Below are 27,916 nucleotides of genomic sequence, written 5' to 3'. Positions count from 1 at the left end.
CCTATTCAATCGTACACGCGCCCGTTCCATGGCAGAATTGTCTAACGAGTGTCTGTATGTAAGGCGTGGCAAAATTTGGGACCAAACAAGTCTTGTATTGGGGAGGAGCTGCGATAATTTTTCTATATCTTCTTTCATTATTGTAATAAGCTTAAACAAAGGTAAATCTGGTTCCCCCAAATCGTTCCCCCCACAGTGAATGAGCAAGAAGTCGGGATAATCTTCATATTTGGCTAATAACAGTACTTTTTTCTTTAAATTAATTAACTTTAAACCTGAGTAGCCTTGCCACCAGATATCCATCCCTAACCTTTCCAATCCTAAGTGAACCCCTCCTGTCCTAAGCAAGGCGGCCTGAAAGGCATGCTTAACCATAGATGACCCAACACACCAAACAGTAGAATGACCTGTAAAGCATAAATTTTACAAACATAATTTCTAAATAGGGCAGCGAATATAAGACTTGTAAACTTGTGACTTCCATCTACCTGCCTCCCTAATATAATCTGGATCACACCCTTGTTGGTAAGCAGTAGTTGCAGCCCCGATTCTAAAAGAATGGGCTTTATAGCTACAGCTCTGAAACCCAAGAAGATTTATTGCTTTATGTAAAACTGCTGTAAATTGATATCTGGTTAGAGGACAATGGTCAAGATGGCAGAATAATGGCCCATTGACTGCAGGTCTTATAGACAGAAACTCTAGCATGTACCTAACTGGGCACTGGAGAGTACCAGTTTTTTCAATGCAAATGGTAACCCCTTTCCCATACTGGTCATTTTTGGAATGTCTTATGGTCAAATACATTTTAGAATTGTCACAAACAAAGTTAATGTCTGACCTATGAATGATAGTATCAAAACTATTTCCCTTTGACAGTGTTAATTCCCCAACTCTCAAAAACCCAAAAAATGCTAACATGTATGCCGCTTGAAAGAGACGAGACTCATACAAATTTGTACAGACTGATGGTAATATGTGAATTATTTTACACAGTACAGAAGGGGCAATTGGAAGTCTTGGATCTTTCTTAACTGATAATCTCTTCATGCCTTCTAACATCTTACAAACCAAAAAATTCTTTGTGATATCAACTAGACCTCTGGACTTGCACTCAAAACTTATTGCTGATAGATACAATCTAGCAGTTGATGAAGTAAACTTTTTCAGAGATAAATATGCTATAAATTGAACAACATGCTCTGGGGGTGGAGGCCAAATATTTGAAAAGCTAAATTCATCCCTAAATTTTTGAAATGCAGTTATTCCAGTATCGTATGCTAGCTTTGTATTCTTTGATAAGGAGGCATCCAATAGTTTTTCTACTTGCAACTGCAAATCAAATGAAGAAAATTGGTTGGAATGGGTTCTGGACTTTCCTTTGCTTCTGGAGCCAATTCCCTGAACCGCCACCACTGCTTGCGAGAAATAGAATCAGCAATACTATTATTACTACTAATAATGTGTTTGGCTTTAAAAATACAATTACATTCCATAAGCATTAATACCAATTGCCTAACTAGCTTCATTACTCTCTTGGACTTGGAAGTTTGTTTGTTTACTAATCTGACTAAAGCAAGATTGTCAATGTGAAACAAAACCTTTTTGCACTTAAGGTCATGACCCCATAAACTACTTGCTAATACTAGGGGAATTAGCTCTAGAAATGTCATATCTCTAAGAATATCAGTCCTTTGCCATGCTAATGGCCACTGAAAAAACACCCATTTACCCTGAAAATATGCACCACATCCAAGCTCTGCACTTCCTGCACTATCTGTATATAATTTTAGTACATCTGAACTTATCCACTCTTTATCTGGAAAACAGGAAATCCCATTGAACTCCTCTAAAAACTTAGACCACACATATAAATCCTCCTTCAACTCAACTGATAACCTTACATGATGATGAGCTTCTGAGGCACCACTCATAGCATCGTAAAACCTACGATTGAATGCCCTACTGGACCTTATTGCTTTTCCAAAGAAATTTAACATTCCTACTAATGATTCTAGTTCTTTCAATAAAACTGATTTTCTTGCCAAAAAGTCATGTATAATTTGTTTCAGAATATCAATTTTTGCCTGAGGGATCCTAATCAACATATTAATGGTATCAATCTCTAATCCTAGAAATGTAAGTACAGAAACAGGGCCAATGGTCTTATCCTCTGCTAATGGAATACCGAGCTCAGTACACATATTTATAAACTCTGACATTAGTTTTTGACAATTGTTTGTTCCTAACCTTCCAGCAAAAATAAAATCATCAAGATAGTGATCCAATGAATCTAACCCTGACCGAACTTTTGTTAACCAATGCAGAAATGTGGCAAAAGTTTCCCAAATTTTGCAACTTATTGAGCACCCTATAGGTAAACACTTATCTATGTAAAATAAAGAATCAATTGAAAAGCCCAACAAATCAAAATCACTTGGGTTTACAGGAATAAGTCTAAAAGCACTTTTGATGTCTAATTTACCAAGCAAGGCCCCTTTCCCAAGATTAGCTATCATTTCAACCACATTGTCAAATGAAGAGTAATGGACAGAACATAAATCTGGGTCTATGAAGTGATTTATGCTTTTGAACTTTGGATATGAAAGGTGCATGATCATACGCCACCCCCCATCTGACTTTGGCACTATTCCTACAAGTGAAATATGGAGATTAGCTAATGGAATATTAAGAAAAGGACCCATAATCCTACCCATCTCTACCTCTTTCCTAACTTTATCCAACAATTCCTCATGATGATCAGAGGCTGATGTTAAATTTTTTGACATACAATGAATCCTTGGACCATTGTAATGTAATCTAAATCCCTCATAAAATCCCTGTTTTAATTCAAGTGCTGCAATTTTATTTGGGTATGTTTCAAGACTTTCAATTAACCTGTCTACATTAATTGGTGTTTTTCCCAATTCCCATAGGTCTGGCAGAATATGAGTAATGGTAGTTAGTGCTGGGCAAGTTATGCCTTGGAAGCTTTGATCTGGGGATTTGTGCCTGTGGTCCACGGGGGCGAAAACGAATAGGAGCAACTGATGATAAGGAAGGAATTTTGTTATTTACCTGACCATAGTTATTCCCATAATTGCCTGATTGAATTTGAGCTTGAGGGTAAGATGATGCCCGAGGGCACTGTGAAACTGGATGGTTACCTTGACATTTGATGCACACATGGCTATAGGAACATATTGGGCGCACACAAATCCCTTTAAAATTGTAATCAAAACATGTGTATGTTGGGACTGTGCTTGGGGTTTGAAATGCATTTGTTGGGCACATGTAAATAAGCCACAATTCATTGTCTACATTTCCCCATGGAATTGCTGGATTAAGGCTACGACGAAGACGAAATTGCTTGTCATATTTTTTGAAACCAAGACCCCCAACCCTTGATGCTCCCAACCTAACATCATGCATGTATTTGAATAACCCTTGAACTGAATCAAGGTGAACTGCAGAGTAGATGCTGCTATATATAATAAAGGCATCCGTCCATTTTTCAATGTTATCAATTTTGACAGATGGTTTATTAGTTTCCCTTGTGACGAGTTCCCCCTTTTCATTAATGTAGATAGATTTTTCTGAGGGTACAGCATTAGTATTGTGAAGCAGCAAAGCAAGATCTACATAAGTTGAACTTATTACTTTTGATTTAATATTTTGTGACACATTAACTGCCAGCTGATGTGTAATACTTTGAAGCATTTGAGGTGTACCTTGTGATTCACCCATGGCATTCTGAATAACCGACTCTGAGGTACAGGGAGGTGATGTCGCAGAAGATTGCACACCTGCAACTGTCATTGTAGGGCTTTGAAAACCAACAGTCTCGCTATATTTGTTGAGTTGTTCAAGGACAACTGGAACCATCTCAGACTCTTTTTCAACCTCTGCTGGGGTGACTTTGGGTTGTTTAGGTCTTGGCTTGGTTGCTTGCCTTCGCAATGTCGTATCCTTGGTCCTCTTGGATTTGACCCGTGGCATTGTGATATCACAAACAAAATAACAATAGCAAAAACTACTTTTTAAATTTACACTAAAATTTTCTACAAAATATATAAAAGATTTAAAGTGTACAAGCCGCGTTTATTCGAATTTTCTTAACGATTTCAATCCCACGAAAATCACCCTTTAAATACAGCTAAACTAAGCCATCGATGTAAACAAACATCACCAATGTGTCTAAAATTATTCTTTCAAACAAGTTTTTAGAAAAATAAAGCAGGATTGAGATTAATTTTTGGAAATTTTCAAGAGCTTAAAATTATGCTACCTTTCAGTTCGAAGCGCATGTAAAAAAGGATGCGTATACCGAACCCGATTTTGTACGCCGAACTCGAGCAAAAAATTTCCCCATAAGATAAAGGCATCTATATTATATTCATATAGATGCTGATATATGAACTCGATATAATTACTTGCCACCAAGAGAATATATAATATAGATGAACATCCATGTTTTCCTTTTACTTTACAATAAATAATAAATCCTGGTAACAAAATTAGTCTTCCATATTGATAAACTCGAGTATAATAGGGGGATGAAAGCTGATATTTGTTCGGTCACAAAACTTGACGTTACTTATGATAGTAGTGCATTTTAACAATGTTCCGTAAAATAAAATATTATTGTTAGCACGTGATGTCGAATTGTTTGTATTAATGTTTTACCTTAAATATCCTCTCGTGTCTTGGCAGGAGCCACTCTTCAGTAATTTTAAAAAAAATCTGAAGAGTTACAAAAAACAGACAAACAAACAAAAACAATTAAGAAAATAAACTTAATCAGAGAAAAACATAATACACGGAATGGCGCATGCCAATTTCTGTATATGATAAAATCATTAATTTTTTTTTTACTTATTTCCGAGGTCGTGAACTCTGGATATTGGACAAAGAAAAATTCTCCTTTGTCATCTATGTTTACGACCATAATTGAACTCTAATTAGCTTATGCCTTTAAGGTTCATCACTCTTTGTTCACTTATACAAAATATTGCTTTGACTGTTTAATACTAGTTTAATGCTAGTAATTTTCTACAAGAAAAAAAAAATCTGAAGTATAAAAAGAAAACGTACAATTTCAACATACTTGCAGGGCATGAAAATTGAACAGAAGTAGTCTTTAAACCCTGGTAATGATATAAAGGAAAACTAGTCATTTATCCAAGGGAGGGTTATTTCTCTTATCAGAAGGTTAATGAATCTTAAACCTCTGTTGTAAAGAAATGTTTTCATAAAGCATACTCTTTGAAAATATTAATAACTTCAAATACCCCCTGTGTATGTTGATCAAAGTCTAACTTTGGACAAATATAATTTGTAAAAAACTCCCTTTAAAAAGTGATAAAATCCAGACACCACTCGATTGGACAATTCAACTTGTTCGACCAGTCATAAATTATACTAGTCATAATATTTTAAGGATTTGGTAAAGTTATTGATATCTGTCCTTAATGTCCTCTTTCGATGGATTTTTTTTAAAATATAACACCTTTTTAAAACCAACATTTATCAATTTTCGAGTTTTCTCTCGATTGTTTGCTAAAACTACATGAGAGAGAGAGAGAGAGAGCATAAGGTAAAAAATATAATTCTCGAAACAACCTCTTTGTTTCATAATTTACAAAATTGCTCTCACGCCTGAACCAAGAAACACTAAACTTTCCATTAAAATATTTGAATTTAAGAAATAACATACTGAGAATTTTATGAAAAAGGTGAAGAAACTATAATAATTAAAACAAAAAAATTTTATTGTATGAACTTTTCTCAGAAAACATGAATTTCGGTAATTCTTTGAAAAAGTGAGTAGGAGTTATTGATTATTCTCTATAAGAAATATTGACTCTGATTGGATAAAAAAAAATGTGTGCAACATGGGTCATTAATTTCACTCTGAATTTCCATTTACCATGACAAATGGCACACGACCGATTTGACCGGTAGACATGGGAAGCATACTCCGCCATGGCACCTGATAACACTTCTGTTTTCAGAAGTCCGCGTTGGCTCTGCTCAAAAGTTGTTTTGATTAAACATGAAGACCTAGTTCTGAACGACTAACGTTTGAAATTACAAAACATCAATAAATAACTTTAATTGTATAACAAGGAATATAGACAAAAATATTTGTAGGTACTGAAATATAAAGTAGAATTATAACAATAGAGTGTTCGAAAAGCACGAAGACCAAGAACTGTATGATAAACATTGTGAATTGGCAATACATCATTTTAAAAATAGATTAAACTATAATAATAAGAATAAGAATAACAACAACAATAATAATCATTATTATGGAATATAGAACAAATAACATATATTTACTGAAATATAAAGCAAAAAACATTGTAATATCAGACCCGTAGGAAGCAATTTAATTTTGGGGGAACCAGCCATATATTTTTAGTTCAGGGACACTATCAGCTATCCAAATTTCCTTGTCAAGAAAAAAAAAGAAAAAAAGGCATCAGACGTTTTCATCCAGGGGGCACAAGCCCCGCCCCCGGTTCCTATGGCCATGAATATATCATTACTTCTTTTTTTGTAAACCACTGTAAACTGTAAACCAGAAAATTATGTACTAGAAAATACAAATTACTCACAGTAATACCCCCCCCCCCCCCCGAAAACCCCCACAAGAACACGCGTTTCTGAAGATGAAATCAATACAGAACATTGATTGATTAAGTGTTTAATTTAAAGTTTTTTTCCTCAATGTCATAGAGAGATTACACAATAAAAAATAAACCAAAATTTGATAAAACCAGCTAACTATACCCTTTTACTTCAAATACTTATAATATTATGGGAGTTTAGATGATGGCAAAAATGAAAAAAAAATTGCTATTAAGAGAAATGAAAAAAAGAAAAAAAGATTAAAGTAATTTCGTATCACATTTCCTATGATGCACACAATGATTTTAATTTTATTAAAAGAAAATTATTCTTTTCGAAAAAAGCCAGAAAGTTTCCATATGTAGCATTTTTGTTACAAGTACTGAAAGAAAATTGCAAAGCCTCTAAATATCACAGCTTAATTAAAGCTACGTGTAGTCTATAAAAATGAAACATTAATGTTTAAATGTCTAAATATATACTTAAAGACAAATACTTAGAGAAACATATATGCATCTTGTCTGAGTTCAGATTGATCATTATTTACAAGGCTGTTCTATTTTTTAATTAAGAAATCGAGAAATAAAGTACCTTTTAAGATTAAAGATTCTTCCAAAGAAAAAAAAACTTCTATGATTCAAAGTAAGAAACATTTTTTTCACAAAATATTTAATTATTATACATGTATTTATTTTCTTTCTCTTGGAAACGTAGCAAGCAAACGTTTTTGCGTGATTATATTGGCCAATAAAGCTAGATACATTTATTGCAAAACTCAAGACCCTGGAGTCCATGACCAGACTCCAGGACAGTGTCATGTAATGAAAATGCAATGAGTAAAAAATCTTCTTTTTGCCCAGACACTTTGCAAACAATCTAAGCACGATTATAATGTTAAATCAGCTTTTCCCCAAATTTAATAAATTCATTATCTCTTGATTGAATACTACAATTATACTGATAACATAATAAAAATGTATATATCTCAGAAATTAGTCTCTTTAAAACATAAGAGACAAACTTGAGTGCACGAAGCGATAGACCTCTACATTAGTGTATGTAATTCACATCTCTGGGGTTCAAGCCGTATTGCTAGTCTTAACTATCTTTTCCTTCCAGAAATTTACTATATTTTTGTACCTCCATGTAGACTTAAAATACTGTAAAATCACTTATTTTTGTGGGGTCAAATTTTCGTGGTTTCGGGAAAAATTAAACAATATGTAATTTTCGTATTTCATGGGGGATATGAATTCGTGGGTTTTTACATTCCACGAAAACAACGAAAATTAAACTCTCATGAAAAATTGTGATTTCACAGTACCTAAATCTCAGGAAAAAAATAGAACAGTCCTAGTGAGACTAAAACCGTAACAAAGGGCAACAAAAGAAAAAGACACGCTTTAAAATAGCTTTAAAAAGAACTCTGCAATGTTGCAAAAACTGTACAATACATTTCAATATGTAACCAACTTAGCCCCACCTTGGGACCTCATCTCCAGTCCCAGTGGACGTGAATTTTTTTCATTTTTTTTTTTTTTTACAATTTTTTTTGGAGGGGGTGGGGGGGGGGTTAATGGCCAGTTGCTCATTATAATCAAGCAAACAATTTTTCTGATATATGTCCATGTCAATGACCAATTAAGGATATCCGATCCTCAGCCAGGAAGGATAACTCTTAAATTTATTTTTTTTTATTTAAAAAAAGTCTCAAAATGAAGCTTCAAAATTGAAATTTTTTCATGCAACAATTTTCATTTTATGCATCTCAATATGATTTAAGGTTCTTTGAAGTCTTAGAAAAGGTCTTGTAAAAAGTTGACATTTGTACCCAATAAAAAAGAATAAATTCATTTTTAGAGAAATCGAATTTACTTTAATCTAGCAATAGATACCAATTCCTCTTAGTATGGTATGAAATTAGACGTGATATGTGATGTCTAGCAATGATAGCACAAGCTTCTTACACTATATATTACATAACAATTGAAGTAAAGAGAAGAACTAAAATACTGTTTAAGCATAAAAACGATGCAATTTTCTCCAAATACCTGGATACCTATGGGGGTTTTTTTTAATCCTAAATTATATTTGTTGATCAATTTTCAATTAGAAAATGCAAAGCTGGTGTTCTTATTCGCATTTCCTGAAAATATATTTGAGATTTGATAATTTTTCCTATATAATATGATTAACTATAATGAGGAACGTAGAAAAAAATACATGTACCATGGGTAAATTCACTTTCTATGTGAAATTAGAGACATTTCGTGAGCATTTTAAAGAGGGTGTTGCAGAAAATTGTGATTATTCCTTATATCGAGAAGGACATTTAAATACCCACGACGCATGAAAAGTTATCTCTAAATATAGATAATGCTACGTAGATGGCTTTATTTATACGGCGGGTATGTCCAGCTTGTTATAACATTGTTTTACGTTTATTTCATGCATAGTTTTCCTATCTTGTTGATTTATCCGACTTTAAATAAAAATTACCCTATCCTACAGACTGGTGACCTGATAGTAAACTTTTTTTCACATCTATGGTCACTATCGTTATATTGCACGTGAAAAGTTAGAACGATAAAATGCACAATTAATGGCAAGTGCATCTCGCACATCATTTTGAAAGATCTGCTGTAGACAGCATGCGTTAATATTTTTTTTATATGTATATAAAAATGTGTCCAATAATCACGCTGTTGATGCAATATCCAAAAAAATCCATTGAGTCATTTCAATTTAGTTGTTTCAAGTCAAATCTGAGCAACTAATTAACAGAACAATAATGAAACGAAATAAGTATGAAAAAATTAAATTATTTAAAATGATAATACTTTATTTTTTAAGACATCGCCACTAAATGTATGTCTTATTTGATTTAGATCACAATATCAAGGAAAACAATTTAATTCTGCATGCATTTACTCATTAACTTTACGACATATCTCCCTCTCTCTCTTTCTCTCTCAAGAGAGATGTTACATTGTACTTCCATTATTTAAGAAGAAAAATATGTATGTACCAGCCATTCCAGGATTCGAACCCATTCTCAGGTAAAAGAATCTTCGCGAAGAGCTCACACGCTTTACCACTAGACCAGCTCCGACACTGAAGTATCATGTGCTATTTTATGTGAACATTTTCCATTTCGGATGGATAATAATTTTATTCGATTTTTGTGATTTTCAAAAATATGCCTCTTTGAAACAAAAATCGGAAACGGCAGTTTTGAAGAAAAATCCTGTCTCTTTATACGTATATCAAATTCATTCTGTTTCAAGAAGGCAATTTTTCAGAACAATGGGGATTCCCTATATTTGAAAAACAGAAAACTTGACTTATTTTGCCTAGTGGCTAATTTACACTTCATTTAATGGCAAACTGGTAGTCGATATGCAGTTTCTAAATATTGTTCTACATTGTGCTGTATATACCGTTGTGTCTGAAAAAATTTTAAGACCGTTTTCTGTAACTTGAAATTTTTCTTTCAAACTGCTACAACTTTAGGGAAAATAACAAAAGAACTGCAACACCCTCTTACTTAAAAGTATGATTTTCAGAACCTGAGGATCGGACTACCTTAAGCCCCAACTTATTTGGGGCATCGATTATTTCTACAATATGAAAAAATAAGTAGTTTCAGTGGTTATCACCTGTCATAGAGTGTCTGATAGGAGAAAGAATAAGACATCAACTGTAAAATGTGAATGCTCTTTTTACTTTTAGTCCTAATTTTACATTGTTGTAAATTCATTTGTCTGTCTTTTATGAAATTAGATCATTACCGATTTTATCTTCGAATAATGTCGTGATAGTTCATCATGCGACCAATTAAGACAAACTATGGTTTCCAATTCTATTAGATCCTACTAAAATGATACAATTGTCTATTTCATAGAAGAAAAAGTCCTACAATCTCTGCTGATTGGAACTAAAAATTATATACAAGTGTAATTAATATCAATTGGCGATAAATACCATCATACTTTAGAATGCAAATCAAATGTAGTGATAAAGAAAGAATTTTTAAGTGAAAAAAATTATTACAAATTAATATAATGAAATTTTGAGACTTAGTACATCTACCGTTAGGTCCTTCGGATAAGACCATATAAACCGAGGCCCCCTGTGTTACATGTAGTAGGTGTTGGCATGAAAAAGATCCCTCACTGCTCAATGGCCATGAGTGCCGAGTATAGGTATAAATTTGCAGCCCTCCACCGGAAAGTGGTGGCGTCTCCATGTGAGTGAAAAATTCTCGAAAGGGACGTTAACCAACTAACAAACAAACACTTATCTTTATAAATTATACCTGTATAAGGTATCTGAAAAGACTGGGTTTTTTCATTTCAATAAAATATGAAGAACAGTAATCAAGCTCAAAAGTTCGTTGAAACAATACAAATTCGGAGCAGAGCAAACACGGACCTCTAAAACATCAGATGTTGGATCAGGTGCCACGGAGGAGTACGTATCTCCTGTCGACTGGTCACACCCACCGTGTGCTCCTTGTCATGATCGGTTATTGGAAAATTCTGTAGACAGATCAGTGTGAAAATAATGGCCTAACAATATACATGAAAATCGTCAGTCAAAAATGTTCAATCTTGTCTGTTCTTCATATATTTGAACGATGTGCTTCCACAGAATCCGTTTATACTTCTATGATTATGTTTATTTCTTTTCTTGTACCTCTTGAATAGTTAATGCTGATATTGAATCACTAAATGAACTGAACTATACTCTTCATACACAAGTGACCGTCAAGGCCTATGAATTTCTTGATAAGGAACTTTGTGCTTCGGAAACATCGCCTAATTTTTTTTTTTTTCAGAAAAAAGGTTTCCATGAAAAAAGAGCTTCTCTTATTTTAATATATTTTCCAAAAGAAGTAAGGATTTCTTTATAACCAGTGCTGTCTCTTAAAATAAGAGAGTTTTCTTGCTCTGAGGTAAAAGGATTGCTAGAGAGAGCTATGGCTCTTAATATCATATACATAAATTGTGAAAAATAAACATTATCATCACCAAAGTACCTAACTCCGTCACCACCCTAACCCCGTCACTTTCGGGAAACTTCGCGCTGTTCATAAATGAATGCGATTATGACGCCATTTTTTAATTCTGAAATTCTACAATCTACGATCAAAAATAGAAAGTTGTAACAGTGAAATTCAATAATTCACCAAAGAATTAAAACAGTTATAGGTAATCTTTTATATCTAGCATATATTATGTAATATCACTAAGGGCCTTTTTTATGCACTATAACACCGATATTTTCGACATATGCCCATTTTCTTTTGTCAACCATTTTTATGAAGGTCTATGTCAGGGTATAACATGATATTTCATGTTGAATACGGCTAAACACCATTCATTTTTCTTCATTTTTTGTCTAAAGAACTATATGTGGTTTGGGCCATTTTAGGCCCCCATTCAGAAAATGTTTATATTTACTACGGGGAGTGATAAGGCAAGTGTGTTGCTTAAAAATATATTTTAATTTGTTCAGGCAATTCGTTGCCATAGAAACCGTCGTCAAAAAACACATACCTTCAGACCTAAAAATCTGGCATCTATTGTCCTTTAACCAATCCTTAATTTTGATACCAACTATAATGTCTTCAGTAAATGTTTATATTTATACTTTGGGATATGTCAAAGTGTCTGTTTTACCAAGGAAATATATTTTAAATTGATCAGGCATTCCGTTGCCATGGTAAGCATCTTCAAAAGTGCATTTCTTCATACCTTAAAATCTGGCTTTTATTGACATTTAACAAAACTTTAATATTGGTAGCATCTATAATATCTTCAGTGAATGTCTATATTTATACTCTGGGATATGCTAAGGTGAGTGTATTATTAAGGAAATAGATCTATATTTTAGATTGAAAAGCCATTCCGTTGCCATGGACACCATCTTTAAAAACGTATACCTTCAGACCTGAAAATCTAGCTTCTATTGTCATTTTACAAACCTTTAATTGTGGTTGCATCTATAATTTCTTCAGTAAATGTCTATATTTATACTTTGGGATATGTTAACCTAAGTGTACTGCTGAAAGAACATATTTTAACTTGATCAGACATTCCATTGCCATGGAAACCATCTTTAAAAAACGATCCCGTCAGACCTGATAATCTAGCAATTATTGTCATTTAACCAAACTTTTACTGTCATAAAACAATCGTTATTTTTGATTCAGTCTCTATTCTCTTCGTTCCGGTTTTTTGTTAAACTTTACATTTTTTTTTTTAGTAAAATGAAAAACTAACGAAAACTATTTTTTGAGGGGAAGGGGGGGGGGATCATTACAGGAATCAACTTGTCCGTCTGACCATTAGTCTTTCCGTCAATGCAGTCATTTCCGGCAATAACTTTGTAACTGAGAAACATTAGAAGCCTATAAGGTATTCTACATGTACATGGATTTATGACCTGAATTAAGCTCTAACTTTGATTCAAGGTCAAATTCAATGTCACTGGCAAAAACATTAACTAATTTGTGTTGAATTCATATTAACTTTATAATAAAAAAAATTGGATGGATTCCCATGCTTCAATAAAGGTGAAGGTGGCTCATGAACATAACCCATGGTCATCTAAAAAATTCAAGTCAATGACAGAAAAAATGTGAGAAATGCAATTTATTGGTTTATATATGTTATCATTTAAAAGAGGAATTCAACAAGACTATCATTCAGCATTATATTGCAGCATATGAACATCATTAATATTGTGCATAGTATGATCATATTTGAGGTGCGGAAATAAGAAGTCAAACAAAAAGTCATTTTAAATACATATATTTTTGTAATATGTATTTTGCCTCTTTTATTTTAAGTAATACAAAGAACACTTTTTAAAGGCTTGTGCGCATTTTCCTTTAGAGTTCTTACGGATCTCACTTTCGAATGATGGGTAGCAAATAATTCATTATATCTTTAAATTGTTCTTGGTTATACCAGTAAGAGTGAACTGGTTCTCAGAGGCTAACGGAGCTGGATAACAACAATCGGCGTGTCCCTCATGCATCTGTGACACTTCTTGAGCACCAGTACAATTTAGGAGTGGACGATTTTTCAGAGAAATAGACTTTGGGCTACTGAATGTTACTTGGTTAAATGGTCGAGAAAATCAAACTTTGTCTTAGGTTGACCAATCGTGTTGTGCTGGAGATGTACAATATTATCTCTTGTTTAACATATCGTCTGAGCCTGGCGTATTGTGCCTCGAGTTCAGCTGCATCGTCGATGGCATAAGGTCATAACTCCTTTTTGCCATCTGGAAAAAAAGAAGACAAAATAAAGAATCTGATACAACAAAACTTGTATAAAAGATAGTAATTTCGCCTTTCTTTTGTTGAACTACCCATTTTTATAGGAAATGTTGAATCTGTGATTGCGCCAGGTCTCGGGTGATCGTGTAAGTATTTCGTACAATATTTTGTTAAAAGCAAAAAAAAAAAAAAAAAAAAAAAAAAAAAAAAAAAAACCCAACAAGGCCTGATTGCAATTATGACTTTTAAAAATTGAACATAAAAAATGTAGAAGAAAACAATGCATATACAATAGAATACAAATACTAGTAACTGACAATTCAAGAGATAAGAGATGTACAAATTCATTAAATAGATGTTTATTTTCCCTTTCGATAATTTTTCATTCATACTGAGATGCCACCACTTGTAGGGCTAAAATTTAGCACTCGGCACTTAGCCTCTTAGCAATGAGGGTTCTATTTTGTGCCAGCACCTACTGCGACACAGATCCTCGGTTTCTACGGTCTCTTTCGTTTCCAATTCTGCAGTGAGATTCGAACCTGGACGTAAAGATCTCTTTACTCTGCGACTTTAGAGCAATGCTCTAACCACTGCACCACGCCGACACAGATTAGAATGTGTAACCATGGAAAAATTTGACTTAACTGCGATGGGGTGGTGGTCAATGAATATTTCTAAATCGCAACTTTTCGGGCTTTTCAAACAAGCGATGAAACAATCTTGACTGTGTTACAAAGGTATCCATGACACACACCCTTTTTCATTAACACTCAAATAAATGCATAGGTGTCGGAAGCAAATTGAAAGTGGGGGGCCTAATTGAAAGAAAAAAAATTCAAACCTGAAAAAAAAAAACTTGACAAGCAAAAAAAAAAAAAAAAGGAAAATTAATCCCTCTTTCAAGCTACCACTTAACCTTCTTTGATTACACTGTAATGTGCCTGTTGAAAGTGGGGTGAGGGTGGGGGTGGGGCTAAACCTACACCTCAATGTTCAATGCCTATATTATGTCCACCTTTGCAAAAAAGTAGGGAGGGCTAAGTCCACCTAGCTCCCCCCCCCCCCCCCCGGTTCCGACGCGTATGAAATGTAGGGAGACTTCCTATCAGTAGAGTCTGGAAAAAGGAACAATCATCTCTGTCTATCCAACTATTCTTTAATAAACAGTATATGCGACTATATAAAAGATAAATAAATAAATAATTTTTTTTAAAATGACCAAAAAAAAAAAATAACAATGCGTGAGGTAAATCATTAGATGTGTTCTATTGAGCGCTTCCGGAAAGGCCTGAGATTTACACGTTAAAATAATAAAAATTGTGTTTGTGAAAGGGGGAGACAGGTCCTTCCTGATACTATGTGCCTGACCTGTATGTGTTATAAGTTAGTTAATGAATAAATTAAAAAAGAAAAAAAATTAAATTAATGAAGTATTGGAATTTTCAAATGTGATGCATGTTTATTGTTTTGTAGCACACAATAAAAAAAATGTTGACTAAGAACATAATGATTATATTTCATTTTTGTAAAAATAAATAAATTATGCATTAAAATTAAATTATGGAAATTTATATATTATTTCTGTTGCCTATTTGTATGGAAGATTGAAAGAAATATTACTTTAGTATTTTTTTTAAAATTAATAATGCCCCCAACTTCCTTGATTAATATTTAATTTTTAGGAAAAAATAGGACATTTTTTTTCATTTTTACACGTATGGTTGGCCGTAAATTTGTTGCTTGTAAATAGAAAAAAAAATGACAACATTTCAACATACACAATGATCGTATTTGTAAATGATATAATAATTTTAAAATATATACTGTACATACCTCTCCTTTGAAGTATATTCTTATACAGCAGACTAAAGGGTTAAGCGATTCGAAGATCAGACTCTATCCTCGTGATCCGCACCCGTACACATCAACAGATCTATGTATCTTGGAATAAGTAACGATTGCGATAAAAAAAATATAAAGTTCTTTGTCCTAATGCACTACTTGCATGTTACTGATAACGTTAGCGCGACATTATAAAATACGTTATATTAACGTTATTTTTTTTCTGCTGCTGATACTCTTCATAAAAGACACTGTTTTAAATCTTAAAAAAAACTATTTTTTATGTCAAGCTTAAGAAAAAGGGACAAAAATAAACTGGAAAAATATATCTAATACTTTAGCATATTGTAGAGGGCCCTGATGACGGAGCTAGGGTTCATTGGACGTACTGTACACGGACGTGATATATGTTCTATTTGATTGTGTCATATCCCCAAGTACCCCAACTCCGTCACCATAAGCGGAAAACACGTTGCGTTACTATCTGGATAATTTTTTGATTTGTTTCTTGTTTGCTACACCTATTAATGAACTTAAACATTACTTATATTTAACAAAAAAAATGCAGTAATTGGGCTTATATAACACCATAAATAGCACGTGTATCACATACTGTATATTACGTCTAATGAACCCTAACTCCGCCACAATATGTCGACATATTCAATTTAAAAAAATAGTTTTTTTGTCCCTTTATCTTAGAATTGAGAGCATAAAAAAAAATTAATTTTAAAGATTGAAAATAGTGTAAAATTGTATTTTAAGAAAAGTATCAACAATAGATAAAAATAACGTTAATATATCTTATATGTACTAATGTCGCGCTAACATTATCTTTAATGTGTAGTGCATTAGGGCATATGTAGGCGAAATTTTTATTTTAGCCGTATTCGAAATGGTATGTCAGGTTAAACCTTTCATACAGAGCTTCATAAAAATGGCTGACATGTGAAAAATGAGCATGCTGACGCACTTGTCGGAGATACCGATGGAATAGCACATAAAGAAAAAGGTGCTTACTGATTTCACAAAAATATAATAGATGCAATATATTGAGTGTAATTGTTCTTTGTTTTTGAGGCATTCTTGAACTTGACTGGTGTAATTTCTCGGTATTCGATTGTAGTTTCCAGCATGCAAAAAAATGACGTGACAACGCATTCGTTTACAAACATCGCGGAGTTTCCCGAAAATGACGGAGTTGAGTAGTGACGGCAATAACTGCACTTTTTGTTAATAGTACTAAAACAATGAGTGCCGAGTAAAGGTCAAAACCACCGGTAAGTGGTGGCGTCTCCACATGAGTGAAAAATTCTCGAAAGGGACGTTAAACAACAAACAAACAAACAAACAATAGTGTAGCTAACAAGAAACAAATTAAAAAATAATTCAGAGAGTAACGCGATGTGTTCTGATTATGGTGACGGTACTCGGAGATATGCTTCTGCTATCGATGCTTTAAAGAGAGCTTACTCCTCTGTAACAAAGATCCAAGTATAAATCGATTAGCTAAAGTATCCGCTCTTTGGTTGACGAGTCTTTTCATCTCTGAATATTTGAGGGAGGATTTTTTTTGTGTGTTGCCATGACACTGTTACCAACAGCAGGATATTTCTTGCTGGTATTTAGCTTGAATATACTTTTTTACGAATTGTGTGATACATGTATATAGTTTTTTGTTTGTTTGTTGTTTAACGTTCCTTTCGAGAATTTTTCACTCATATGGAGGGCCACAAATTTCGACCTATACTCGGCACTTAGGGCCATTGAGCAGCGAGGGATCTTTTTCGTGCCAGCACCTACTGCGACACGGGACCTCGGTTAATACGGTCTCATCCGAAGGACCGGCCTCCACGTCCCGCAGTGGATTCACACGTAAGGATCTACTCCCTACATTATGACTCTAGAGCAAACGCTCTAACCACTGCGCTACGCAGGCGACTGTTAGCTATACTAACCTGCAGTGTGACTCGAACCCGCGACGGAAGGATCTACTCCTTAATCCGCGACTTTGGAGGTGACGCTCTAGTCACTGCGCCAGCGGGCGACTACATGTATATGGTCAATGTGATTGAAAATGTTACGAACCCAAAAAAAGTATATAGCGCAAGTTTTGTGAGTTTCAAACACAAACAGCAAAATGATAATGATTTGTCACCTATGATAATTACATTTTCACGCAAAATAGCAAAATTTAATCTTCATATGGTATGAATTACTTTAAAGTGGTAGAAAGTAGATGAGAGAACAAACAATGGATTAGTTAGGTGATACACAATATCTTGTTTTGGACTGAGGTTGGTGTATGTATATTTTTATCAAGAGTAAAAATGAATGATTTACGCACAAACATTCCCTAACATAATCAAGACTTCTTTTTTCAGGAATTGTATTATAAAAGATCGGCCTTTTGATTCTGAACCACTACTAGTATTCAAAGAAATAAAAATTTTGATACAAGAATAGAGAATATCGAAGAAGCCAAATGTATCCGATATTGACATATTCATATAGAACTTTTGACACCCATACTCCAAAATTGAAAACATGATTGATTATCATGTTAATAACATTTTCTTTAATACATGTCATTCAATAAGCAAAAACACCGAATTAATTAATATATAAGCACTGCAAACTAGGCAAATAGGTGTTAGCAATTTTTATCGAATGAAATTCATTCAAAACCAAATACTTCGTTAGCAATAGTTTCATAATTTATTTTACGTCATTATATATTTTCTGTTGAAAAAAGGTCTTTAGATCATACAAATATGGATTAACAAAGGTAATTGAATCACAAAAATCAGAAATCATGTTTGGAGTTTTTCTCTCATGTCAAAGTTTATTAAGTTAATGCGGGAAAAAGAAGGAAGTTTGTGCTGCTTTAAAAATATAACAAAATGTCTAAAAAATTGTTTTGAAGGAAATGGCGTTTTATGAGTTTTAAAGTGATTTTGTCCTTTGCATTTCAGGGCATATGCATTCTTGAATATGACATATCTGTGCATTTAGTAGCCTTACTTACATTGTAACAATCACCCACTGTTTGTCATCCTAATAAATAATATTTTAAGAATATGATATATTATTAATCAAAAAAAGAAATTGAAAAAAACATATGCGGTTATGATTCATAAGTATTTGGTTTGTTGGAATCTCTCTCTCTCTCTCTCTCTCTCTGTGTGTGTGTGTTAATATATGTTAAGTGATTTTATAGTCTTTCAGACACGATTAAATACTGGCATAAAATCATTCTTTGTTCACCTGAATTTTAATTGGACTGCATGCCCTCCAGAATCCTACTTATATGGAGAGGGCTTATGTAGGCAAAGCCTGCTGTGCAGTCTATGTCTATACGGTTATATATGTTTAAATCTAGAATTTTACTTAGTGGATCATGATCTGTTTTTTTTTAATTACAACCACGTAGAAAAATGCTTTAGAGATTGAAAAATGTATCGACAGGTCAGTCTCCCCTGCAGCAGACTTGAAGAAAACTATTTTATACTTTTTTTGGTGGACATGTTATTTGTTTAGTTCAAGTTCTTTTTCTTACCATTAACTTCCTTAGGAAGAAAAAGGACTTGCTTAGGTAGCTTTCTTTTTTATATTATGTAATAACATCGTACCATCAGGTATATTGTAATCCTAGGAAAAAATGAGAACATGTTAGAAACTGGGAGTTGGTAACAAAAGTATCTCTTACGTCCAGCATCAATTACCAATCAATCAATATATTGTACTAATGGCTATCGTATTGAGAGGGCGTACCTATTATAAAGCTCAACAGGAATTACTGTCTTTCACTCATAACCTTATACATATATAGTTCCGTTACCTGTCAACGTTCGACTGAGTTGTCCAATAGCGATGATATACCATTGATACGTGTTTACAATAGAGAACATTTAAATAAGCTGTTTATCGCAAAACTTTGCACGGTTTTTCAAACAAATCAACAGATGCAGCATTAATATAATTTTTGTTTTGAATTAGTCTTCTATATAGTTAACAAATATGGATAAACATCAGGCGGTGAAAGGTCATAGGTCTGACCCTACTCATCGTCGCAAAAATATGGTGGCTGTTATTTCTCAAATTAAATTACAGACAATGTCAGGCTCAAAGAAGCGAATATGGCGAAGGAGACCGGGGTCCAACAGACTGAGCTTCATGTCCAACTCATCAGTGGAAAACAAAACAGTAAGTTTTCTTGTCGTTCCATTGTTGTCTTGTAGACGAAAGAATTTGTCTATGACATAATTCTATAATTATCTTAAAACGTTATTATAAAAATCAATATAAAAATTGTTAGAAGTCAGGAAATGTTGTAGGTCCATGGTACGAAAGTTTCACCTCTATTCATAACTGAAAATTCTGCACGTATTAATTTTCTATCATACACTCATTTACCATCATCTATAAAAATGGCATATACGTAGAACATGACGTGTTCTTGCTGAATGCACCATCAGTTTGGCGGTAAAAAAGAGCTAGTACTTCCTTATCTGATGATATGTATTGTCTACACATTCTGGGTACAATACGTTTATAACGCAGTGAAGTCAACAAAATAGGAACCGTTTTACAAATGAACTGAAGACTAACACCAAAAAACTTTAGTTAATGCAAAATCCTGTAAAAACAATAATTCTGCTTACGTCTTCTGTAGAAGAAATGAAAGTATGTACTAATTGTTAATTAATCTAAGTATATGTGAAAGCACTAAAAAGTAATAATAATAACATAATTCTGTTCAAAATTACTTGCACAAAATATCTTTAAAAACTCTTTTGAAGTAAGTGAATAACACACAATTGTTACGTATTTGCAACTTTCTCTCTTAACTCTTTCAGACCTTTAAAGAAAATTGAGCGATGCTTTGCCTAGTAAAACTGTTTTACTTATTCTGAAATTTTGAACAGGGTTTCTTTTAATGTTTCTTTTTATGTTTTTTTTTTTAATTTTAATTTTTTTTCAATGAAACAATGGAAGTTTGTCATGAATAGGTTTTCCTTGTCTAGAATTCGAATTCAAAAAAGAAAAAAAAAATATATCCAATTGATGAATCCAAATTGAATATATAAACCACTTGTTTATAACATTACCAATTTGGAGACATCATTGCAAAGACGTTTTATTGACAAAAATATTGGAAGATGATAAAACATTTCATTTTATTACTTTTTCATGGTAAAATACTTGATTGAAATCCAATTTCTACGAAACGCATTATTTCCTTTAAATGTTATCAGGCTAAATAATACGTACATATTTCTTCTTTATTCAGTGTCTATGGAATACTCCACGTAATTCATCTTCCTTTTTATAATTAAATGTAAAAATATTAATATTGGATATTGAAAAAAAAATATTGCAGTGCGTACTTCTCAGTTTCCCATATCTTTGAAAATTTTATAGGTCATTGATACAGTTTTTGACGCCTACGATTCATGTGAAAAATGAAGAGATGTCAAATTGCTTTTAAAATGTTTAATATGCAAAGAATACACCTAGTTTTGAATGTCATTGTCTCCATTTCTTAACAAAATGCAGCCCTTCCCTTAAGAAGTTTATGATATTATAGAGAATGATGTATGATAAAGACAATAATAAAGTAGCCCAATGATATAAGTGTACAAGATAAAGGGTTATACGATCTGAGGAATTCTAATTCCTTTAAAACATTTTACATGTATATACACAAAATGTTCGCATTTGAGAAACTCTAATAAAACATTGTTAATTTTCTCATTTTTAACTAAAGATTTTTCGCTTATTCTTTGAGCTTTCCACATTTCTTCAGTTTCTTTTAGGTAGTTCTTATGCGACACGGATAAAATTATGTAGCTCAGGCTATAATCTAGACATTCAAAAATATTGATTTCCCTTGATATTGATTATGAAAGAAAGTTTTCACCAGCGATCCATAAATATTTTGACAACAATAAAAGGTAAATGAGAATATTTTGCAGATAAAAATTTTGGATGACAATTTGCACTGAAAAATAGACGATGAAATATGACCAATATCTCTACTTTGTTTCCAGATGTTTGTTGACTTTAATGCAGACTGAAAGTAGCATTGAAACAATGCTTAAATCTGAGTCAGATTTCTCTTACTAAAATTGAAAATATATAGAGAAAAAAATAACACGCTTAACGTGCCCATAAAATTTAAGTCCATGATTTCAACCATTCTAATTTTAATTTACGCCCCTTTAATTTGAATTTGGCCCCTTTATTAGCAGACCTATTTCTATATTCATATGAAGCAGAATTTATTCAGAAACTTATATATGAGAAGAAGAAAACACTCGCAGTGGCATTCAACTCGACATTTAGATATGTCGACGACATATTATCAATTAATAATAGTGACTTCCAATCATATGTCTACTCGATATATCCCAGTGAACTTGAGTCTGACACATTTGTTTCATATTTGGTTATTTTACTAGAAAAAGACGTTAATGGTAACCAACAACCAAACTTTATGTTAAACGTGATGACTTCAACTTTTCCATCGTCAGCTTCCCTTATATATGAAGCAATATACCTTAATCACCTGCATATGGAGTTTACGTCTCCCAGTTGATTCGATACTCAAGAGCATGCTCTATGTACAAACAATTTCTAAAACGAGGAAAGCTACTGACAAACAAGATATCAACTGTATAACATTTTGCAAGTTCTATGGTTGATACAATGACCTTGTCAACAAATACAATCTATCATTAAGCCGAATGCTGACTTACGTTTTTCATTTTAAGTTTTTGGCCAGTTTTTACGCACCGAATTGTTTACGGATTCTTCCGTTTGCCCTATCATGACAAGGAGCACACAGTAGGTGTGACCGGTCGACAGGGAATGCTTACTCCTCCATGGCACCTGATCCCACCTCTGATGCTTTTAGAGGTCCGTGTTTGCTCTGCTCAAGATTTCTATTGCTTTAATGGACTTTTGAGCTTGATTACTGTTCGTTATCTCCATATTTCATTACATTATATTGATGTCACGTGTACAATTTCGTTGATCTTTTGGAAGTTTACATACTATGTTTTCCTACCCTGGCACCATTTGATGACATATGTCTGCCACCATTTGTCAGATGGCAGATGTTAATGTCAACTTGTCAGATACATTTAATTATGTTGACTTATCCGATCTTATTGTTGCCTTGACACTTATTCTCGTGTTTAAAAGTTCAACATGTAAACGTGTCTATGCCCAGTTTGTGCCATCCAATTTACAACATATTTTTTTCTGAGAAGTCATCATACGGATCTGACAAACATGACAAGTCAACATAATCATCTGACAAGTAGACATAACTTTCTAAAACTCTTTATAATTATTCGACAAGTCGACATAACATCTGACAAGTAGACCAAATTATTTAAAAAGCCTACATAACATCTGCCAAGTTAACATACATTTGTAATTTACTGTCAAGTCCACAAAACATCTGCCAAGTTGACATCATAACATCTTTAAAGTCAGCTACAGAAAAATATGACGATGTGTCAGAAATTATCGAGTTACAAGATATGGTAAATATGACGACTTGTCAGATAATTATGGCAAATTGTCAGATAATTATGTTGACTTGTCGGAAATGTCCAATTGTAAGAGATTTATGTCAATTTGTCAGATAATTATGTTTACTTTTTTAGACATATAGCCCCATTCTATCTCCAACAAATCCTTTTAAGGAACGATATATGTAAGTTTAAGACTTCACATCATTGATCTATAAAATAAATTTAGAAATATGCATTTGTAATAACTTTTAGATCTACTAACCGTCGCCTCTCTGTAAAAACTGACATTTTAACACTCAGAAAGTACTTTTAAAGGTGAATAATTACTGGTATTGTACAAAACAGTATAAATAAAATTTTATAATATGTTGTAAAAATTGCAACGCAATTTGGCTTTTAAAAAAACTTTGAATTTTCATTTAAAAAAGTAAGAAGTTGTCTGATCTCCTCTGCTATAAGCACAAACACTTTCAGATGTTAAGAAAAAAATCTTGCGTAAGTTGTACACGTTATGTATTCCCCAGTAAAATTTTGGTTTTCAAACCTTGGCTTTACCCTGACCCGGAGATCACTATTTGAAAAAAAATTGAACCTACACAATGAAAGAATGCTGGTACATTAATATTACTACTAATGGTCCTGCTATTCTTGAAAAAAAAAATGTGACACTTACGTAGCCGAAAAAGTCATGATTTCTATAAGCTTGAAACTGCACTCAGTAACACAGTTCGCACATACCCCGGTAAGTTTTGGCATTTTCCGACACATTAAAATTTTTGCTAACATTTTTGCTTTTTCTTAATTATCTCCAATGGATAAGAGATAGGAATGTTGCTCTTCATTTGTAACACTAATTTCCAAAGGATACTTTGTGACAAGATATGTTGAAATAGGTAGAGTGATTCTGGAAAAAAGTCGGAAATGTGAAAAGATTACAGAAGACGTCTTCAATTATAAATCTTAATCTAATATTTGGCTCAGATGAGCTATAAAGAAATGGGCAAACAAGCTGCCTCACAATTGATATAAAGTAGCATCACTAAGCGAGATTAATTGAGAGGCATAAGCAAGATTAAAAAGGCCTTTAATTTCCAGTCTTTTTTTTACGATTTACATTTGCAAAACATTAGGTTAATGCACATCTGAAAACAAAGCACATTTTCATACATCAACAGATGTATGCTGCTGGAGAAATGTCTGGAAAAGTCTGACAACATAAAACGTAAGCAAGGGATTCCAATAATATGCTGTTTAGCTTTTGAAATGGATTTTTAAAAATAATTATAATATATTATCTATGTCCCGCAATTTATTGCTTGACAAAGAAATCTTATTTAAAATTAGATGTTGATCCGCTCACTTCACAGATGATCTAACGTAACGCCATTAGGGGTCAAATTAAACTTTCCTTTTAATGAAATATGTGGAGATAACGAACAGTATTCGAGCTCAAAAGTCCATTAAACATTTACAAAATAGGAGCAGAGCAAACACGAACCTCTAAGACATCAGAGGTGGGATCAGGTGCCATGGAGGAGTGAGCATCCTCTGCCGACCGGTCACACCCGCCGTGTGCTCCTTGTCATGATTGGGAAATAACGGGAAAATTTGTTGACAATTCAGTGTGTAAATAATGGCCTAACAATTAGTATGAAAAAAGTCAGTCAGCATTTGATTTAATGATAAATTGTATTTGCTGACTAGGTGATTGTATCGACCATAAAACTTACGAAATGATGACTTTACACGAGACTGCTGATATTCTTGTTTCATCAACTTATTTGTCAATAACTTACCTCGTTTTAGAAATTGTTCGTACCTAGAGCATGCTCTGGCGTATTGAATCAACTGAGAGATATAAACTCCGTATGCAGGTGATAAGGGTATATTGCTGCATAGGTAAGGGAAGTTGACGATTGAAAAGTTAAAGTCATCACGTTTTTCATAAAGCTTTGTTGTTAGATTACCATTAACGTTTTTTTCTAATAAAATATCCAAATGTGAAACAGATGTGTCAGACTCTGTGGAAACTTTTATCTCAAGCTCAGCGAGATAGATGGTGCCGACATAAAAATGGAAATAACCATTGTTAATTGACCATACGTTGTCGATATATCTAAATGTCGAGTTGAAGGCCACAGGAAGTGTTTTCTTCTTTTCTCGTAAAAGATTTTGAACAAATTCTGCTTCATATGAATACAAAAAATAGGTCTGCTAATAACGGGGCGCAATTGGTACCCATGGGAATTCCAATAGATTGCTGGAAGACCTGGTCTCCAAAAACCACATAGATATTGTCAATCTTTTTTAAAAAATCTTATTAATTACAATCAATTTCAAGAATATAAGAATCCCATCAATTTCGGAATCTAACCAAGGATTAATCTCTTAAGACGCGGTTGTTTTCAACACTATATTTAAATGAAAGATGACTAAAAGCAAAGACCTAACGCATATTCAAACGTATATGTAGCAGGTAGAACAATGTGTTTGCCATTATGTTTTGAAATCGTGAATGAATCTTCAGAAATCAATAACCCGTCACTTTCTTAGAACAATACAAACTAGTGCTAATTGTAACGGGAACCGTTACAGATGTTCCCCAAACGGCTCCCCAATCCCTTATGATGCCCCATTCCCTACAAGCTTCAATAAATTAGACAATACTTTTGTAATATAGATGGACACTTTATTTTTAAGGGTATATCATAATTGGAATACTACTCCGATATAGCTATATGGGTATTAGCCAGTCAAATTTCAGCGCATGTGCTTGCACATGTTTTCTACATTTTTCACATTTATTTTCTCATAGTGTCTCACAATGCATACATTTGTGTTAAATATTAAAGAAGTTCATTGAAAAATAAGAGAGATGTAACCCTTTAAGTATTAGCCAATCAGAATTCAGCATACGCGCATGCATGGCCTTGCATTCAATTTTGATAGTATCATAATGTAGGAGCTCTATGTGCCTATCCATGTCGTAAATTTCATCCTGTTTTGTTGAAAACCAAAGGAGTTATAGACATTTAAAGTTTCAACCAATCAGATTGCAGCACACCTGCATGCGCGTGTTTTTAAGAAATTTCCTATATAACATGTTGTAGCACCTTACAATATATACTTATATTCTAAATTTCAAAGTATTTTGTCAAAAAACAAGGAAATTATTGAGATTTTTGTATCAGCCAATCAGAGAAGAGCGCACGTGCATGCGTGTAAGTTCACGCTAATTTGACCATGTTATCTTGTTTAGACTACTAATATATCTTTATACTTTGAGTTTCAAAGCAATTCATCAAGAAATATAAAAGTTACGGCTTCATCAAGTATATCAGTCATTTCACTCATTGCACGCGCGCGCACGTGCATGCATGTGCGCGCAAAACGACCTTCGTTCCGAACACCTACACAACATGCCTATTAACCCTAAAAAGGTTTCATGTCAATCGGATAAGTGGTTCTATGAGAACACTCCCGGACAAAAAAGTACCGGAGAAGAAAGTAGAAAAAAAGAATAATAATAATAACTAGTTATAATTGTAACGGGGACCGTTACAGATGTTCCCCAAACGCTCCCCAACTCCCTTTTGGTGACTTTTTTCCTGTAAGCTTCATTAAATAAGGCAATGAAGTATATTGGTCATTTTTTGCATTTCACGCGCGCGCACGTGCATGCATGTGCAGGATGACCATGTCATCCCGTCTATACTATATATGCATCTTTATATTCTCAGTATCAAAACATTTCATCAAAAAATATATAAGTTCCGGCTAAATCAAGCATATTGGTCATCTTAGCATTGCGCGCACGTGCACATGCATGCATGTTCATAATGACCATGCCATTTTGTGTACACTTATAATATGTCTGTTAATTCATAGTATCAAAGCTTTTCATCAAAAAATATAAAAAGTTACAGCTATATTAAGTATATTGGTCATTTAACACATTGCACGCGCGCGCATGTGCATGCATGTGCATGATGGCCAAATCATCTTGTCTACACTTTTAATATATCTATATATTCTTAATATCAAAGCTTTTCATCAAAAAATATAAAAATTACGGCTATATTAATTATATTAGTCATTTAACACATTGCACGCGCGCGCACGTGCATGCATATGCATGCATGTGCATGATGACCATGTCATCTTGTCTACTCTTTCTATATATATAAATATTTTGAGTATCAAAGCATTTCATCAAAAAGTATAAAAGTTACGATATTATCAAGTAAATTGGTCATTTTACGCTTTGCGCGTGCGCGCACGCGCATGCATGTGCATGTTGACCATGTCATCTTGTTCACACTTTTAATATATCCTTATATTCTGAGTATCAAAGCATTTCACCAAAAAATATAAAAATTACAGCTATATCAAGTATATTGGTCATTTTACGCAATGCACGCGCACGCACGTGCATGCATGTGCGCGCAAAATGACCTTCGTTCCGCAAATCTACATAACATGCCTAGTAACCCTAAAAAGGTTTCAACTCAATTGGATGAGCAGTTTCTGAGAACACTCGCGGACAAAAAAGTACCGGAGAAGAAATAAGAATAAAAAAGAATAATAATAATAACTA

This window comes from Saccostrea echinata, unplaced genomic scaffold (genome assembly GCF_033153115.1).
Source record: "Saccostrea echinata isolate AGI-Se365-2 ecotype Australia unplaced genomic scaffold, CSIRO_AGI_Sech_v1 ptg000054l, whole genome shotgun sequence".
In the NCBI taxonomy this organism is placed as follows: Eukaryota; Metazoa; Mollusca; class Bivalvia; order Ostreida; family Ostreidae; genus Saccostrea; species Saccostrea echinata.
Note: the sequence above shows the minus strand (reverse complement) of the source record.